Below are 17,500 nucleotides of genomic sequence, written 5' to 3'. Positions count from 1 at the left end.
TGAGAGAGAAACTAGAAGACTTCCTTAAAGGAGAATGGACCAAGATCTCCACTACAGGTGTGTTGAAAACAATAAGAACATCAACTTTAGACCATTGAAAGTTCCCTACTAGTCATATACATGTGGAATATGGTCTGATGATAACATTCCCTCTCTCTGTCAATGTGTTTGTGTGTCTGTAGTGAATATAGTGGATGTTGTACTGCCTCCAGAGCCCAAGACCAGAGAACAGTTGTTACAATGTGAGTCTCTTTATTGTGAAGTAACTAACAGTCTCTTTTTACTGACACTCCTAACAATCCCTCTAGAAATATATAGCAATAGTAGATCTAATCAAAGACTGGGTATCTATCTGACTCCTCATATTTCTCTGATTTGATCTCTGCTGGGCTCTAATCAAAGACAGGGTAGATACAGTATCTGACTTAACTTATTGTTCTGACTCCCCTCATTGGTCTCTGCTCTTCTCCCAGATTCCTGTCAGCTCACACTGGACCCAAACACAGCAGGCACACTCCTCTCTCTGTCTGAAGGGAACAGAAAGGTGACCTATACAGACCAAGTCCAACCATATCCTGACCATCCAGACAGATTCACCAACTGGTACCAGGTTCTGTGTAGAGAGGGTCTGTCTGGACGCTGTTACTGGGAGGTGGAGAGGACTGGTGGTGTTGATACAGCAGTCTCATATAAAGACATCAGCAGAACAGAGAGAGGTAATGATAGTGGATTTGGATTCAATAACAAGTCCTGGAGTTTAGATTGCTCTAGTGATGGTTATTGGTTCAGACACAATAATGTTGTGACTAAAGTATCAGGCCCTCAGTCCTCCAGAGTAGGAGTGTACCTGGATCACAAGGCAGGTACTCTGTCCTTCTACAGTGTCTCTGACACAATGACCCTCCTCCACAGAGTCCAGACCACATTCACTCAGCCCCTCTATCCTGGGTTTGGTCTCTCTGGTTCTGCTGAGCTGGTTAAACTGTAAACTGATTAGTTATTAATTAAAATTCAATCCAATGTTTTAATCTTGTCCATTTCCATGAATCATGATGTCTGGTGTTGATGTATATTGGTTGTCATTCAGAACCATTGATATGTTTTCTCAGTTGGTTCTCTGTCTCTATGTAATTCTCCTCAGTATCATTGATCAGCTTGTTGGCTCGGTCCTAATTGATGTGTTCTCTGTCACCTGGAGCTGCATGGAAAATGGTCCAGGAACTAAAGGACAATTCAGGACTAGTCAGCCCACTACAAGCTGGTATCACTTACTTTCTACTAAACTATATGGTCTGGTTTCCCAGACACAGATGAATCCTAGTCCTGGACTAAACAGTATGTTCAATGTAGATGTCCAGGAAACCGGCCCTAAATGTGTCATCTTTCATCCTCCCATACTGCTCAGTCCAGCAACATTAAACCTGTCCAGCAGGTGGTGCTGTTGACCAAACAATAAAACCAGCAGATATCTTGACTTGCCACTCAGTATATCAGTAATGTTCAGAATAGTACTTTAATATCATTGGAGATTGATGGTCTTTTTAATCCACTATCCAGAGTCAGGAACAGATGAAGTTAGGTCTGCTACTGTTCAGTGATTAAATAGGATTTATGGTGATGGGAAATAATAAAAAACACTCAACTTCATCTAGTAATAGTTTTCCTTTGTTATTTATTCCAAGGTGTGTCTTTAACTTGTAAATGTATTGTGTGGAGGTGAGCTAGTGGTGTGGCTGATAGAATAGAATGAAAAGGGAGGAGGGGAGGAAGAGGGGAGGAGTGAAGGGCTGTTGAAGAAACCAGATGAGGAAGAGGAAGATGTTCAGGGGAATTACTGTCTCTGTTCCAAATGGTTCCCTATTCCCTACGTAGTGCACTACGGTGCTTCTGACCAGGTCTAAAGTAGTGTTCTACGTAGGGAATAGGGTGTAGATTTATTACAATATCATGCTTTAGTGTTTGGCACAAAAATATATTAGATCTCCACCCCCCCACTTCCTGTCTGTCATCCCCCAGTTCTGTTAAGACTTCCTCTCATTGAACTGGGCCTAAATGGTCACTTTGTATTGATAGTCCATACTGGTCTTTACTATGGTTCTACATACAGTACCTGTATTGATAGTCCATACTGGTCTTTACTATGGTTCTACATACAGTACCTGTATTGATAGTCCATACTGGTCTTTACTATGGTTCTACATACAGTACCTGTATTGATAGTCCATACTGGTCTTTACTATGGTTCTACATACAGTACCTGTATTGATAGTCCATACTGGTCTTTACTATGGTTCTACATACAGTATCTGTATTGATAGTCCATACTGGTCTTTACTATGGTTCTACATACAGTACCTGTATTGATAGTCCATACTGGTCTTTACTATGGTTCTACATACAGTATCTGTATTGATAGTCCATACTGGTCTTTACTATGGTTCTACATACAGTACCTGTATTGATAGTCCATACTGGTCTTTACTATGGTTCTACATACAGTACCTGTATTGATAGTCCATACTGGTCTTTACTATGGTTCTACATACAGTACCTGTATTGATAGTCCATACTGGTCTTTACTATGGTTCTACATACAGTACCTGTATTGATAGTCCATACTGGTCTTTACTATGGTTCTACATACAGTACCTGTATTGATAGTCCATACTGGTCTTTACTATGGTTCTACATACAGTACCTGTATTGATAGTCCATACTGGTCTTTACTAAAAAAGTAAAACCCTATGGACCTGAAAGGGACTGCAGTGTGCTCCAGTCTCCAGCAGGGGGCAGTAAAACCCTATGGACCTGAAAGGGACTGCAGTGTGCTCCAGTCTCCAGCAGGGGGCAGTAAAACCCTATGGACCTGAAATGGACTGCAGTGTGCTCCAGTCTCCAGCAGGGGGCAGTAAAACCCTATGGACCTGAAAGGGACTGCAGTGTGCTCCAGTCTCCAGCAGGGGGCAGTAAAACCCTATGGACCTGAAAGGGACTGCAGTGTGCTCCAGTCTCCAGCAGGGGGCAGTAAAACCCTATGGACCTGAAAGGGACTGCAGTGTGCTCCAGTCTCCAGCAGGGGGCAGTAAAACCCTATGGACCTGAAAGGGACTGCAGTGTGCTCCAGTCTCCAGCAGGGGGCAGTAAAACCCTATGGACCTGAAAGGGACTGCAGTGTGCTCCAGTCTCCAGCAGGGGGCAGTAAAACCCTATGGACCTGAAAGGGACTGCAGTGTGCTCCAGTCTCCAGCAGGGGGCAGTAAAACCCTATGGACCTGAAAGGGACTGCAGTGTGCTCCAGTCTCCAGCAGGGGGCAGTAAAACCCTATGGACCTGAAAGGGACTGCAGTGTGCTCCAGTCTCCAGCAGGGGGCAGTAAGACCCTATGTGTTCCAGTCTCCAACATGATTCAAAAACATGTTAAATCAAAAATAAACTAATTTGAATAACCAATCAACTTATCTCATAAAGCAATGGAGTAGAAACTGGTGTTTCTCATTCATTTTATAATTAAATCCCACCTGTTTCTATCATTTCTAGTGAGATTGTTCTGGTCTCACCAGAAAGTCAGGATACAGGGCATTTGACACCATTAAATATTTCCTCTCCCTTTTCTTTCCCTGTCCTTCACAAACCATTTCAAAACCTTCCAAACATTTCCATCCTTCTGCAAACCCAATTTACAACTGAATTGAAAAGACCCCATCCAAAATAAATCCCACAGTATCAACACCACTAATGCATATTGGTAACCAGTAAATTGTGTGTGCTGGTGAACCGTAGGTCAAAAACACACCTGAACAAGGCCTCACTTATCTGGAAGTCTGTTTATGGCCTAATCCAGATACTTTTATCCTGCTCTCCCCGATACCACAGTCTCCGGGGACATTCCAACGAGAGATAATGAAACCCCCTTTTCTGGAAAAGAAATTGTACATTTCGTTAGCATTCACTATGTTACATTTTAATCAGCAAGTCAAAATGTATTAATTATAAACTAAACATGATAATTGTAAATCCACTGTCTTTACTCTCATCATTAAATATTTGTTTGTTTCAACCCACCAACGTTTATGTATCTTTTATTCAGTCCTATTCTCCAGAACCACCACAATGTTCATGAACTAACTGAAAACATGTCCACTTCATTTTAGGTTTAGTAACCCCTTTGCTAATTCCTCGTTACCCCTCCACCACTTTCCTACATTCTAGAAACCTATTTCAGAATAAAACCACATCAAATTTAAATCTATTTCAGAATAAAATCACATCAAATGTTATAAAAATAAACATCAAGGCTTTCTGAATTAACAAGGAGTGTTTGGCCATATAATTTAAATGTGTTCCCTTTAGAATCCCATTCCCTTCATCCCAAAATGGCATTTCACTGAGATTCTTCATCCCAAAATACGTTTTCCTGTGATCCCTTTTCACCAGATTCTTCATCCCAAAATACGTTTTCCTGTGATCCCTGGCATTTCACCAGATTCTTCATCCCAAAATACGTTTTCCTGTGATCCCTGGCATTTCACCAGATTCTTCAACCCAAAATACGTTTTCCTGTGATCCCTGGCATTTCACCAGATTCTTCAACCCAAAATACGTTTTCCTGTGATCTCTGGCATTTCACCAGATTCTTCAACCCAAAATACGTTTTCCTGTGATCCCTGGCCTCTACTAAAAAGTTGGGTAAGAAGTGATCTCATACAACATCCTTCACATAGAATCTGTAACCTCTATGAACCACTATGAATCGAACCGAGGCGATACACCGATATGTGACATTTCCTCTCCTGCTGCTCTCAAAAGGATTTGTTGTTGCTCTTTTGAAAAAGATGCAAACGCAGGTATAGCGTCATTTCCTTCGAATGCAGCAGGTTCCAGTCCCACTTTACACTCCCTTCTCCAATGACCAATAGCCCCTAAAACAGGACTCTGTCTCCCTACGCTGTGATGTCTTTACACTCCCTTTTCCAATGACCAATAGCCCCTAAAACAGGACTCTGTCTCCCTACGCTGTGATGTCTTTACACTCCCTTTTCCAATGACCAATAGCCCCTAAAACAGGACTCTGTCTCCCTACGCTGTGATGTCTTTACACTCCCTTTTCCAATGACCAAATAGCCCCTAAAACAGGACTCTGTCTCCCTACGCTGTGATGTTTTTACACTCATTTCTGTGGTTTATCTTGGCCATTGAAACTATAGTTAGTGACTATAGTTAGTTATATTCCACTCTCAAAACATCTTGCTCTATTTTATCCACAACCCCCACAAATTGCCGTTGTCACGTTCTGACCTTAGTTCTTTTGTTATGTCTTTTTTAGAATGGTCAGGGCGTGAGTTGGGTGGGTTGTCTATGTTTGTTTTTCTATGAGTTGGTATTTCTGTGTTTGGCCTGGTATGGTTCTCAATCAGAGGCAATCATTGTCCCAGGCAGCCTGTTTTCACCCTTGATTTGTGGGTGATTATTTTCTGTGTCTGTGTGTTCCACACAGAACTGTTTCGGTTTTTGTTTCACGTTGTTATTTTGGTATTTTTCTGTGTTCTATTAAAAGTATCATGAACACTTACCACGCTGCGCATTGGTCCTCCGATCCTTCCTATTACTCCTCAGGAGAGGAGGACGACAGCCGTTACAGCCCTTCCTATTACTCCTCAGGAGAGGAGGACGACAGCCGTTACAGTCCTTCCTATTACTCCTCAGGAGAGGAGGACGACAGCCGTTACAGTCCTTCCTATTACTCCTCAGGAGAGGAGGACGACAGCCGTTACAGTCCTTCCTATTACTCCTCAGGAGAGGAGGACGACAGCCGTTACAGTCCTTCCTATTACTCCTCAGGAGAGGAGGACGACAGCCGTTACAGTCCTTCCTATTACTCCTCAGGAGAGGAGGACGACAGCCGTTACAGTCCTTCCTATTACTCCTCAGGAGAGGAGGACGACAGCCGTTACAGTCCTTCCTATTACTCCTCAGGAGAGGAGGACGACAGCCGTTACAGTCCTTCCTATTACTCCTCAGGAGAGGAGGACGACAGCCGTTACAGTCCTTCCTATTACTCCTCAGGAGAGGAGGACGACAGCCGTTACAGTCCTTCCTATTACTCCTCAGGAGAGGAGGACGACAGCCGTTACAGTCCTTCCTATTACTCCTCAGGAGAGGAGGACGACAGCCGTTACAGTCGTTTTGATCACAGGTTTCAAACCTGCCATCAAAGCCGAAATACAAATTATATCAATGTCCTCACATACCCAGTCTTTTTGTAGCTAAGTACATCTATTAATTATACCAATGTCCTCATATACCCAGTCTTTATGTAGCTAAGTACATATATTAATTATACCAATGTCCTCACATACCCAGTCTTTATGTAGCTAAGTATATCCAATGTCCTCACATACCCAGTCTTTATGTAGCTAAGTACATCTATTAATTATACCAATGTCCTCACATACCCAGTCTTTATGTAGCTAAGTACATCTATTAATTATACCAATGTCCTCACATACCCAGTCTTTATGTAGCTAAGTACATATATTAATTATATCAATGTCCTCACATACCCAGTCTTTATGTAGCTAAGTACATCTATTAATTATACCAATGTCCTCACATACCCAGTCTTTATGTATATATATTAATTATATCAATGTCCTCACATACCCAGTCTTTTTGTAGCTGAGTACATCTATTAATTATACCAATGTCCTCACATACCCAGTCTTTATGTAGCTAAGTACATCTATTAATTATACCAATGTCCTCACATACCCAGTCTTTATGTAGCTAAGTACATCTATTAATTATACCAATGTCCTCACATACCCAGTCTTTATGTAGCTAAGTACATCTATTAATTATACCAATGTCCTCACATACCCAGTCTTTATGTAGCTAAGTACATATATTAATTCCCCATATTCCAGATGAATTGGTAGAAAGCTCTCGTGCTTCTTTCACCGACTCCATGGCTTTATTAAAATCCTCCATCTTACAGGGAGAAACAGGGTCGTTATTATTCCCAAACCTTTCCCTTCTTTAAATAATACACACCTTCTATTAACTATTTTCCAAGGCAGCGCTACACACTTCCCCGGATAATAATTCATTGGTCACAAAACTTAATACCTTGTATTAGAACCTAAACTATAAAGTTTGCAAATGTATTACTGGAGAATATGGATGACTTAATGTCTTATTCCAGTATTGCACCTTAAATATCACATTTATTAATAACCCATATTACCAAATCATTCACACTTGTTTTCCTATTTCCACATAATCTTTCATAACTGTTCAACTTTTCTGGGTTCCTTCCTGCACATTGCTCAGTCTCCCTGTCCTTTCCAGGTCCTTTTCTTTTACCTGAGAGGCCACAGAGGGAGTCTCCTTCTCATCTTCCACCTTTGTTTCTCTCTTTATTTCCACCACTCTGGACACCAGGGGGTTTTACCTACTGGTTTTACCCACTGGTGCATGGTGGAGGTTTTACCCACTGGTGTATGGTGGAGGTTTTACCCACTGGTGTATGGTGGAGGTTTTACCCACTGGTGTATGGTTTTTACCCACTGGTTTTACTGGTGTATGGTGGAGGTTTTACCTACTGGTGTATGGTGGAGGTTTTACCCACTGGTTTTACCCACTGGTGTATGGTGGAGGTTTTACCCACTGGTGTATGGTGGGGGTTTTACCCACTGGTGTATGGTGGAGGTTTTACCTACTGGTGTATGGTGGAGGTTTTACCCACTGGTTTTACCTACTGGTGCATGGTGGGGGTTTTACCCACTGGTTTTACCTACTGGTGCATGGTGGAGGTTTTACCCACTGGTGTATGGTGGAGGTTTTACCCACTGGTGTATGGTGGAGGTTTTACCCACTGGTGTATGGTGGAGGTTTTACCCACTGGTTTTACCCACTGGTGCATGGTGGGGGTTTTACCCACTGGTTTTACCCACTGGTGTATGGTGGAGGTTTTACCCACTGGTTTTACCTACTGGTGTATGGTGGAGGTTTTACCCACTGGTGCATGGTGGAGGTTTTACCCACTGGTGTATGGTGGAGGTTTTACCCACTGGTGTATGGTGGAGGTTTTACCCACTGGTTTTACCTACTGGTGTATGGTGGAGGTTTTACCCACTGGTGTATGGTGGAGGTTTTACCCACTGGTTTTACCCACTGGTGTATGGTGGAGGTTTTACCCACTGGTTTTACCCACTGGTGTATGGTGGGGGTTTTACCCACTGGTGTATGGTGGAGGTTTTACCCACTGGTGTATGGTGGAGGTTTTACCCACTGGTGCATGGTGGGGGTTTTACCTACTGGTGTATGTTGGAGGTTTTACCTACTGGTGTATGGTGGAGGTTTTACCCACTGGTTTTACCCACTACTGCATGGTGGAGGTTTTACCCACTGGTGTATGGTGGAGGTTTTACCTACTGGTGCATGGTGGAGGTTTTACCTACTGGTGCATGGTGGAGGTTTTACCTACTGGTGTATGGTGGAGGTTTTACCCACTGGTGCATGGTGGAGGTTTTACCCACTGGTGTATGGTGGAGGTTTTACCCACTGGTGTATGGTGGGGGTTTTACCCACTGGTGCATGGTGGAGGTTTTACCCACTGGTGCATGGTGGAGGTTTTACTCACTGGTTTTACCTACTGGTGTATGGTGGGGGTTTTACCCACTGGTGCATGGTGGAGGTTTTACCCACTGGTTTATGGTGGAGGTTTTACCCACTGGTGTATGGTGGAGGTTTTACCTACTGGTTTTACCCACTGGTGTATGGTGGGGGTTTTACCCACTGGTTTTACCTACTGGTGTATGGTGGAGGTTTTACCTACTGGTTTTACCCACTGGTGTATGGTGGGGGTTTTACCCACTGGTGTATGGTGGAGGTTTTACCCACTGGTTTTACCCACTGGTGTATGGTGGAGGTTTTACCTACTGGTTTTACACACTGGTGTATGGTGGAGGTTTTACCTACTGGTTTTACACACTGGTGTATGGTGGAGGTTTTACCTACTGGTTTTACCCACTGGTGTATGGTGGAGGTTTTACCTACTGGTGTATGGTGGAGGTTTTACCTACTGGTTTTACCCACTGGTGTATGGTGGGGGTTTTACCCACTGGTTTTACCTACTGGTGTATGGTGGAGGTTTTACCTACTGGTTTTACCCACTGGTGTATGGTGGGGGTTTTACCCACTGGTGTATGGTGGAGGTTTTACCCACTGGTTTTACCCACTGGTGTATGGTGGAGGTTTTACCTACTGGTTTTACACACTGGTGTATGGTGGAGGTTTTACCTACTGGTTTTACCCACTGGTGTATGGTGGAGGTTTTACCTACTGGTGTATGGTGGAGGTTTTACCCACTGGTTTTACCCACTGGTGTATGGTGGAGGTTTTACCCACTGGTTTTACCCACTGGTGTATGGTGGAGGTTTTACCTACTGGTGCATGGTTTTACCCACTGGTGTATGGTGGAGGTTTTACCTACTGGTGTATGGTGGGGGTTTTACCCACTGGTGTATGGTGGAGGTTTTACCTACTGGTGCATGGTGGGGATTTTACCCACTGGTGTATGGTGGAGGTTTTACCTACTGGTGTATGGTGGGGGTTTTACCCACTGGTGTATAGTGGAGGTTTTACCTACTGGTGTATGGTGGAGGTTTTACCCACTGGTGCATGGTGGGGGTTTTACCTACTGGTGTATGGTGGAGGTTTTACCTACTGGTGTATGGTGGGGGTTTTACCCACTGGTGTATAGTGGAGGTTTTACCTACTGGTGTATGGTGGAGGTTTTACCTACTGGTGTATGGTGGGGGTTTTACCTACTGGTGTATGGTGGAGGTTTTACCTACTGGTGTATGGTGGAGGTTTTACCCACTGGTGTATGGTGGGGGTTTTACCTACTGGTGCATGGTGGGGGTTTTACCTACTGGTGTATGGTGGGGGTTTTACCTACTGGTGTATGGTGGAGGTTTTACCCACTGGTGTATGGTGGGGTTTTACCTACTGGTGCATGGTGGGGTTTTACCTACTGGTGCATGGTGGGGGTTCTGCCAACCATTCCACCTTCTTCCTGTCTGACTTTTCATTCTTTCTTCAACATTCCTCCAGTTTTCTTTATACTTTCCAACAATCCTTCTGCTTTGAACATGTTTAGCACCTCGTGTTCTCTTTTATTGATCCTTTTCTCTCCTGTCTCACTTGTTTTATGTGTTTTTATTAGAGTTTCCATTTCCTCACATACTGAGACATCAAATGTTCCCTCCTCTGACCATTTAGTGCCCATTTTCCTGCTGCGTTTTCCCATTTCTAAACATTTCTATTAGTTCTTCCTTACATAGGGGACGCCTGGCGCCCAGAATTTATACTGCTGTTTTACTCATTTTTGCAGCCTGTATTTGTGGTCTTCCTACCGTCAGTCTCAGTTGTATTCCTTTTTCTGTGTCAGGTCTGCTAGTTACTAGTGTTGTCTTTAATATTAGTCTACTGACAGTTTATATTTGTATTATTGCTGCTCTTTCATTTATTAACTTCCTTATTTGTTCTAACGTTACTGATATTCTTGTTTCCGGGTTTATTTGTCTGTTTATTCCTTTAACTTCCTGCGATATTCCTATTTATTTTGCTCCCTAGTTTCGTTGTATTGTGCTATTGACTTTATTAAAACCTCTCTGTTTCTCTTGTTGTTAGATTTCTCCCTCCTGGTCTGTAACGGTTTTCTTCTGGTGAAAGAGAGGCCTTATCTGTGGTACTGTATATTAACTATATACCACACCTCCTCAGTCCTTATCTGTGGTACTGTATATTAACTATATACCACACCTCCTCAGCCCTTATCTGTGGTACTGTATATTAACTATATACCTGTAAGGGTTTTCTTCTGGTGAAAGAGAGGCCTTATCTGTGGTACTGTATATTAACTATATACCTGTAAGGGTTTTCTTCTGGTGAAAGAGAGGCCTTATCTGTGGTACTGTATATTAACTATATACCTGTAAGGGTTTTCTTCTGGTGAAAGAGAGGCCTTATCTGTGGTACTGTATATTAACTATATACCACACCTCCTCAGTCCTTATCTGTGGTACTGTATATTAACTATATACCACACCTCATCAGACCTTATCTGTGGTACTGTATATTAACTATATACCACACCTCATCAGTCCTTATCTGTGGTACTGTATATTAACTATATACCACACCTCCTCAGTCCTTATCTGTGGTACTGTATATTAACTATATACCACACCTCCTCAGTCCTTATCTGTGGTACTGTATATTAACTATATACCTGTAAGGGTTTTCTTCTGGGGAAAGAGAGGCCTTATCTGTGGTACTGTATATTAACTATATACCACACCTCATCAGTCCTTATCTGTGGTACTGTATATTAACTTCTACCACACCTCCAGTCAGTCCTTATCTGTGGTACTGTATATTAACTATATACCACACCTCATCAGTCCTTTTATCTGTGGTACATGTATTTTAACTTATACCTGTAAACTTCTGGTGAAAGAGAGGCCTTATCTGTGGTACTGTATATTAACTATATACCTGTAAGGGTTTTCTTCTGGTGAAAGAGAGGCGGACCAAAATGCAGCGTGGTGGTTATTGATGTTTAATATATGAAGACGACTAGACATGAATAAACTAACAAAAACAATAAACGTGCGAAAACCTAACCAGCCCTATCTGGTGCAAACACAGAGACAGGAACAATCACCCACAAAACCCAACACAAAACAGGCTACCTAAATATGGTTCCCAATCAGAGACAATGACTAACACCTGCCTCTGATTGAGAACCATATCAGGCCAAACATAGAAATAGACAAACCAGACACACAACATAGAATGCCCACCCAGCTCACGTCCTGACCAACACTAAAACAAGGAAAACACATACGAACGATGGTCAGAACGTGACATGGTCCAGGGCCAAACCTTCCTAACAGTCCGTTAAGTCCTGGATGTCTTGACCCTGTTCCCTCCTATTGATATCCACCTTATTTTTCTTTCTCTGATTATTGCACTATTGGTTATTGGTTATTACCCCTGTCTCTAGGTTTTTATAATGGTTCTCTCTTTTTGAGTATCTGCTTACTTCAAATGTTATTACTTGTATGTTTCTCTGTACTGTATATTCTTCTACCTCGCAGGACAGTATGTCATGTTTAATGGTCTTACTGGTCAATCGCTGATATCGTCATGACATTTATTACCATTTTATTTAGTAATGTTCATGTATTTTTAATTTATCCTGTTCAAACTTCTAGTATTATATTAGTTCAATGGTTATTCATGTACCATTCACACTTGCCTCCTTCGGTGTGGGACTGGGTGCGTCCTCCCTGCCAGGTCACAGTCAGGTGACGGTCCGGCAGCAGTAGCGTGGGACTGGGTGCGTCCTCCCTACCAGGTCACAGTCAAGTGACGGTCCGGGAGAAGTGTGCCCCTTCAGCACCAACAGCAGAGAACTTTTACACACCTCTTACGCTTTCCTAAACCACCTGCAAATTCAGCCCTTTTCTGATATACTTCCTCAACACAGCCAAGCGGTAACCACAGGGTTTTACCTGTCTGAGCAGTCCTTTACTGATTCACTTCCTCGACACAGCCAAGCAGTAACCACAGGGTTTTACCTGTCTGAGCAGTCCTTTACTGATTCACTTCCTCAACACAGCCAAGAGGTAACCACAGGGTTTTACCTGTCTGAGCAGTCCTTTACTGATTCACTTCCTCCACACAGCCAAGCGGTAACCACAGGGTTTTACCTGTCTGAGTAGTCCCTAATTAATTCACTTCCTCGGCACAATAGGCGGTCAACATAGGTCTTTTATTTCATTCTATTCCACCATGCAGATGGACAGTTGCCACTCCAAACTGGATGGAACAGAACAGTCAACAGGACAGATGAATGAGATGGAATAAATGCCCCAGATGAGCAAATGAGCGAGAATTGTGGATGAATTGAATGACCCACCTGACTCAGACTGATTCAATAAGATGAATGGGTTGCGTTTGGGCGCAAACTCAAACAGACTGAACAAACAAGTCTGGCCAAACTGAATCAGACAACACAATCCTAACTCAAACAGACTGAACAAACTGAATCAGTCATCGCAATCCTAACTCAAACAGACTGAACAGACTGGTCAGATGAACCACCTGAACAAGACAGGTGAATAACCCCACTGAACTGAACCATCCAGAACAGATGAAACACACAACTCCCAATCTGCAGCGGCCACACTAATATTTATTTTATACTTTCACTGTTACAACTGCCGGACTCAGTCCTTTTATACAGTTTCATGCTTATAGAAGTGTCATCGTCCCTCCACTTTATGCTAAAAACCAGATCCCCTCGGCTTTACTCCACCATTGTTTCTAAATCTAAGTTCTTTCCTCTAGGCGGGGTTCCCCTCCCCTCTAGTTCCTTGGATCAATTATATTGGTGGAGCACCTATACATTATTTCCAGGAAATAATAAGTACAGATCACTATAGTTCACTATGTAATTATACCAATAAGTACAGATCACTATAGTTCATTATAGAATTATACCAATAAGTACAGATCACTATAGTTCATTATATAAATTATACCAATAAGTACAAGGGTTTTAGTGCCCCCTGCTGGAGACTGGAGCACACTGCAGTCCCTTTCAGGTTCATAGGGTTTTACTGTAAACTCAATCCCAGAATTACACATAGTGTCTTTGCTTATTCCCTTTAGTGATATTCAGCCTTTTAACAAGAAACACATTCTGTTAACAGAAAACACCTTCACTATCAATTGCTGCAAAGAAACCACTGCTAAAGGACACCAATAAGAAGAAGAGACTTGCTTGGGCCAAGAAACACGAGCAATGGACATTAGACCGGTGGAAATCTGTCCTTTGGTCTGATGAGTTCAAATTTAAGACTTCTGGTTGCAACCGCCGTGTCTTTGTGAGAAGCAGAGTAGGTGAACAGATGATCTCTGCATGTGTATTTTCCATCGTGAAGCATGGAGGAGGAGGTGTGATGTCTTTGTGAGAAGCAGAGTAGGTGAACAGATGATCTCTGCATGTGTATTTTCCATCGTGAAGCATGGAGGAGGAGGTGTTATGTCTTTGTGAGAAGCAGAGTAGATGAACGGATGATCTCTGCATGTGTATTTTCCACCGTGAAGCATGGAGGAGGAGGTGTGATGTCTTTGTGAGAAGCAGAGTAGGTGAACAGATGATCTCTGCATGTGTATTTTCCACCGTGAAGCATGGAGGAGGAGGTGTGATGTCTTTGTGAGAAGCAGAGTAGGTGAACAGATGATCTCTGCATGTGTATTTTCCACCGTGAAGCATGGAGGAGGAGGTGTGATGTCTTTGTGAGAAGCAGAGTAGGTGAACAGATGATCTCTGCATGTGTATTTTCCACCGTGAAGCATGGAGGAGGAGGTGTGATGTCTTTGTGAGAAGCAGAGTAGGTGAACAGATGATCTCTGCATGTGTATTTTCCACCGTGAAGCATGGAGGAGGAGGTGTGATGTCTTTGTGAGAAGCAGAGTAGGTGAACAGATGATCTCTGCATGTGTATTTTCCACCGTGAAGCATGGAGGAGGAGGTGTGATGGTGCTTTACCGGGGGCACCACCATGATAGTCACACTTAACCAGCATGCCTACCACAGCATTCTGCAGCGATACGCCATCCCATCTGGTTTGTGCTTAGTGGGACTATCATTTGTTTTTCAGCAGGACAATGACCCAACACCCCTCCAGGCTGTGTAAGGGCTATTTGACCAAGAAGGAGAGTGATGGAGTGCTGCATCAGATGACCTGGCCTCCACTTGATTTGTTGAACACGTTGTTGGTTACTACATGATTCCATATGTGTTATTTAATAGTGTTGATGTCCTCACTATTATTCTACAATGTAGAAAATAGTAAAAATAATGAAAAACCCTTGAATGAGTAGGTGTGTCCAAACTTTTGACTGGTACTGTATGTTAAGGGGATGGTTCACCCCTATAGAAAGGGTCATACCTCTAAATACCATCTTATTAGATGGAGCCATTTCCCCCCATTAGTTTGGGATTCAGACCTGCAGTCATCTTGATTTCAGACACTTTGGAGAAGTGTTCCACAGGCAGTAAATCTAATGTAGAATAAATGGAACCTGGATCTATTTCATTCTATTAACATGGTTTATGTGTTATAGCAGCAATGGGGTTAAACTGATATTAAAATGACAACTCCATAGGTGGTACCAGGTCAGGGGAGTTCATCTCTGCTCCCAGCATCCCTGGGACAGTACTGATCAACATAGCTGACCTGATGCAGAGGTGGACCAGTGATGTTTTCCTCTCAGTGGTGAGACTTGCCTTTCTATTTGACACACCTTTACCTGATGAGATCATACAAGACGTTACAGGCTGATTGCACGTGGAAACAGACCTGCGTTAAAATAATGTTGAATATTTAATAAGCAGTGTTTGATTGAGTTTGTTGTAATGGAACCAATAGAAAAGTCCTAAAAGTACAAACAAACCCGCCCGCCTGGAGGACTAAAGGAAATGTTCAAAGTATTTGTAAGATTTCAAACAGTATTTGAATCCAGGGTGTACAACCATTACCTCTCTCTCCTCTTTCACATCCCTCTATCATCACTCCATGGGGGAGTACAACCATTACCTCTCTCCTCTTTCACATCCCTCTATCATCACTCCATGGGGGAGTACAACCATTACCTCTCTCCTCTTTCACATCCCTCTATCATCACTCCATGGGGGAGTACAACCATTACCTCTCTCCTCTTTCACATCCCTCTATCATCACTCCATGGGGTAGTCCAACCATTACCTCTCTCCTCTTTCACATCCCTCTATCACCACTCCATGGGGGAGTACAACCATTACCTCTCTCCTCTTTCACATCCCTCTATCATCACTCCATGGGGTAGTCCAACCATTACCTCTCTCCTCTTTCACATCCCTCTATCACCACTCCATGGGGGAGTACAACCATTACCTCTCTCCTCTTTCACATCCCTCTATCATCACTCCATGGGGGTGTACAACCATTACCTCTCTCCTCTTTCACATCCCTCTATCATCACTCCATGGGGGAGTACAACCATTACCTCTCTCCTCTTTCACATCCCTCTATCATCACTCCATGGGGTAGTCCAACCATTACCTCTCTCCTCTTTCACATCCCTCTATCATCACTCCATGGGGGAGTACAACCATTACCTCTCTCCTCTTTCACATCCCTCTATCATCACTCCATCGGGGAGTACAACTATTACCTCTCTCCTCTTTCACATCCCTCTATCATCACTCCACCTCCAAATGTGGGGGATGTAAATATAATAAATAAATAAATAAATAAATAAACTGTATGTCAATATCAATACAGATACTGTATGTAGAACCATAGTAAAGACCTGTATGGACTATCAATACAGGTACTGTATGTAGAACCATAGTAAAGACCAGTATGGACTATCAATACAGGTACTGTATGTAGAACCATAGTAAAGACCTGTATGGACTATCAATACAGGTACTGTATGTAGAACCATAGTAAAGACCAGTATGGACTATCAATACAGGTACTGTATGTAGAACCTTAGTAAAGACCAGTATGGACTATCAATACAGGTACTGTATGTAGAACCATAGTAAAGACCAGTATGGACTATCAATACAGGTACTGTATGTAGAACCATAGTAAAGACCAGTATGGACTATCAATACAGGTACTGTATGTAGAACCATAGTAAAGACCAGTATGGACTATCAATACAGATACTGTATGTAGAACCATAGTAAAGACCAGTATGGACTATCAATACAGGTACTGTATGTAGAACCATAGTAAAGACCAGTATGGACTATCAATACAGATACTGTATGTAGAACCATAGTAAAGACCAGTATGGACTATCAATACAGATACTGTATGTAGAACCATAGTAAAGACCAGTATGGACTATCAATACAGATACTGTATGTAGAACCATAGTAAAGACCTGTATGGACTATCAATACAGGTACTGTATGTAGAACCATAGTAAAGACCAGTATGGACTATCAATACAGGTACTGTATGTAGAACCATAGTAAAGACCAGTATGGACTATCAATACAGGTACTGTATGTAGAACCTTAGTAAAGACCAGTATGGACTATCAATACAGATACTGTATGTAGAACCATAGTAAAGACCAGTATGGACTATCAATACAGATACTGTATGTAGAACCATAGTAAAGACCAGTATGGACTATCAATACAGATACTGTATGTAGAACCATAGTAAAGACCAGTATGGACTATCAATACAGATACTGTATGTAGAACCATAGTAAAGACCAGTATGGACTATCAATACTGTTTAGTCCAGGACTAGGATTCATCTGTGTCTGGGAAACCAGACCATATAGTTTAGTAGAAAGTAAGTGATACCAGCTTGTAGTGGGCTGACTAGTCCTGAATTGTCCTTTAGTT

At 42.5% G+C, this 17,500-nt stretch overlaps 1 protein-coding gene and 2 pseudogenes across 1 annotated transcript in view; 1 reads left to right on the top strand and 2 right to left on the bottom strand.

Moving 5' to 3' along the window:
• Positions 1 to 1,647, top strand: part of LOC135561386 (tripartite motif-containing protein 16-like) — an 8,233-nt pseudogene extending 6,586 nt beyond the window's left edge.
• LOC135561380 (E3 ubiquitin/ISG15 ligase TRIM25-like) overlaps positions 1 to 17,500 on the bottom strand; it is a 426,185-nt gene that overhangs the window by 75,067 nt on the left and 333,618 nt on the right. The gene's annotated exons all lie outside the window — the stretch shown is intronic.
• LOC135561384 (tripartite motif-containing protein 16-like) overlaps positions 15,455 to 17,500 on the bottom strand; it is an 8,587-nt pseudogene continuing 6,541 nt past the window's right edge.

The sequence above is a fragment of the Oncorhynchus nerka genome, linkage group LG17 (genome assembly GCF_034236695.1).
Source record: "Oncorhynchus nerka isolate Pitt River linkage group LG17, Oner_Uvic_2.0, whole genome shotgun sequence".
Classification (NCBI taxonomy): Eukaryota; Metazoa; Chordata; class Actinopteri; order Salmoniformes; family Salmonidae; genus Oncorhynchus; species Oncorhynchus nerka.
This window is presented reverse-complemented; position numbering and strand designations above follow the sequence as displayed.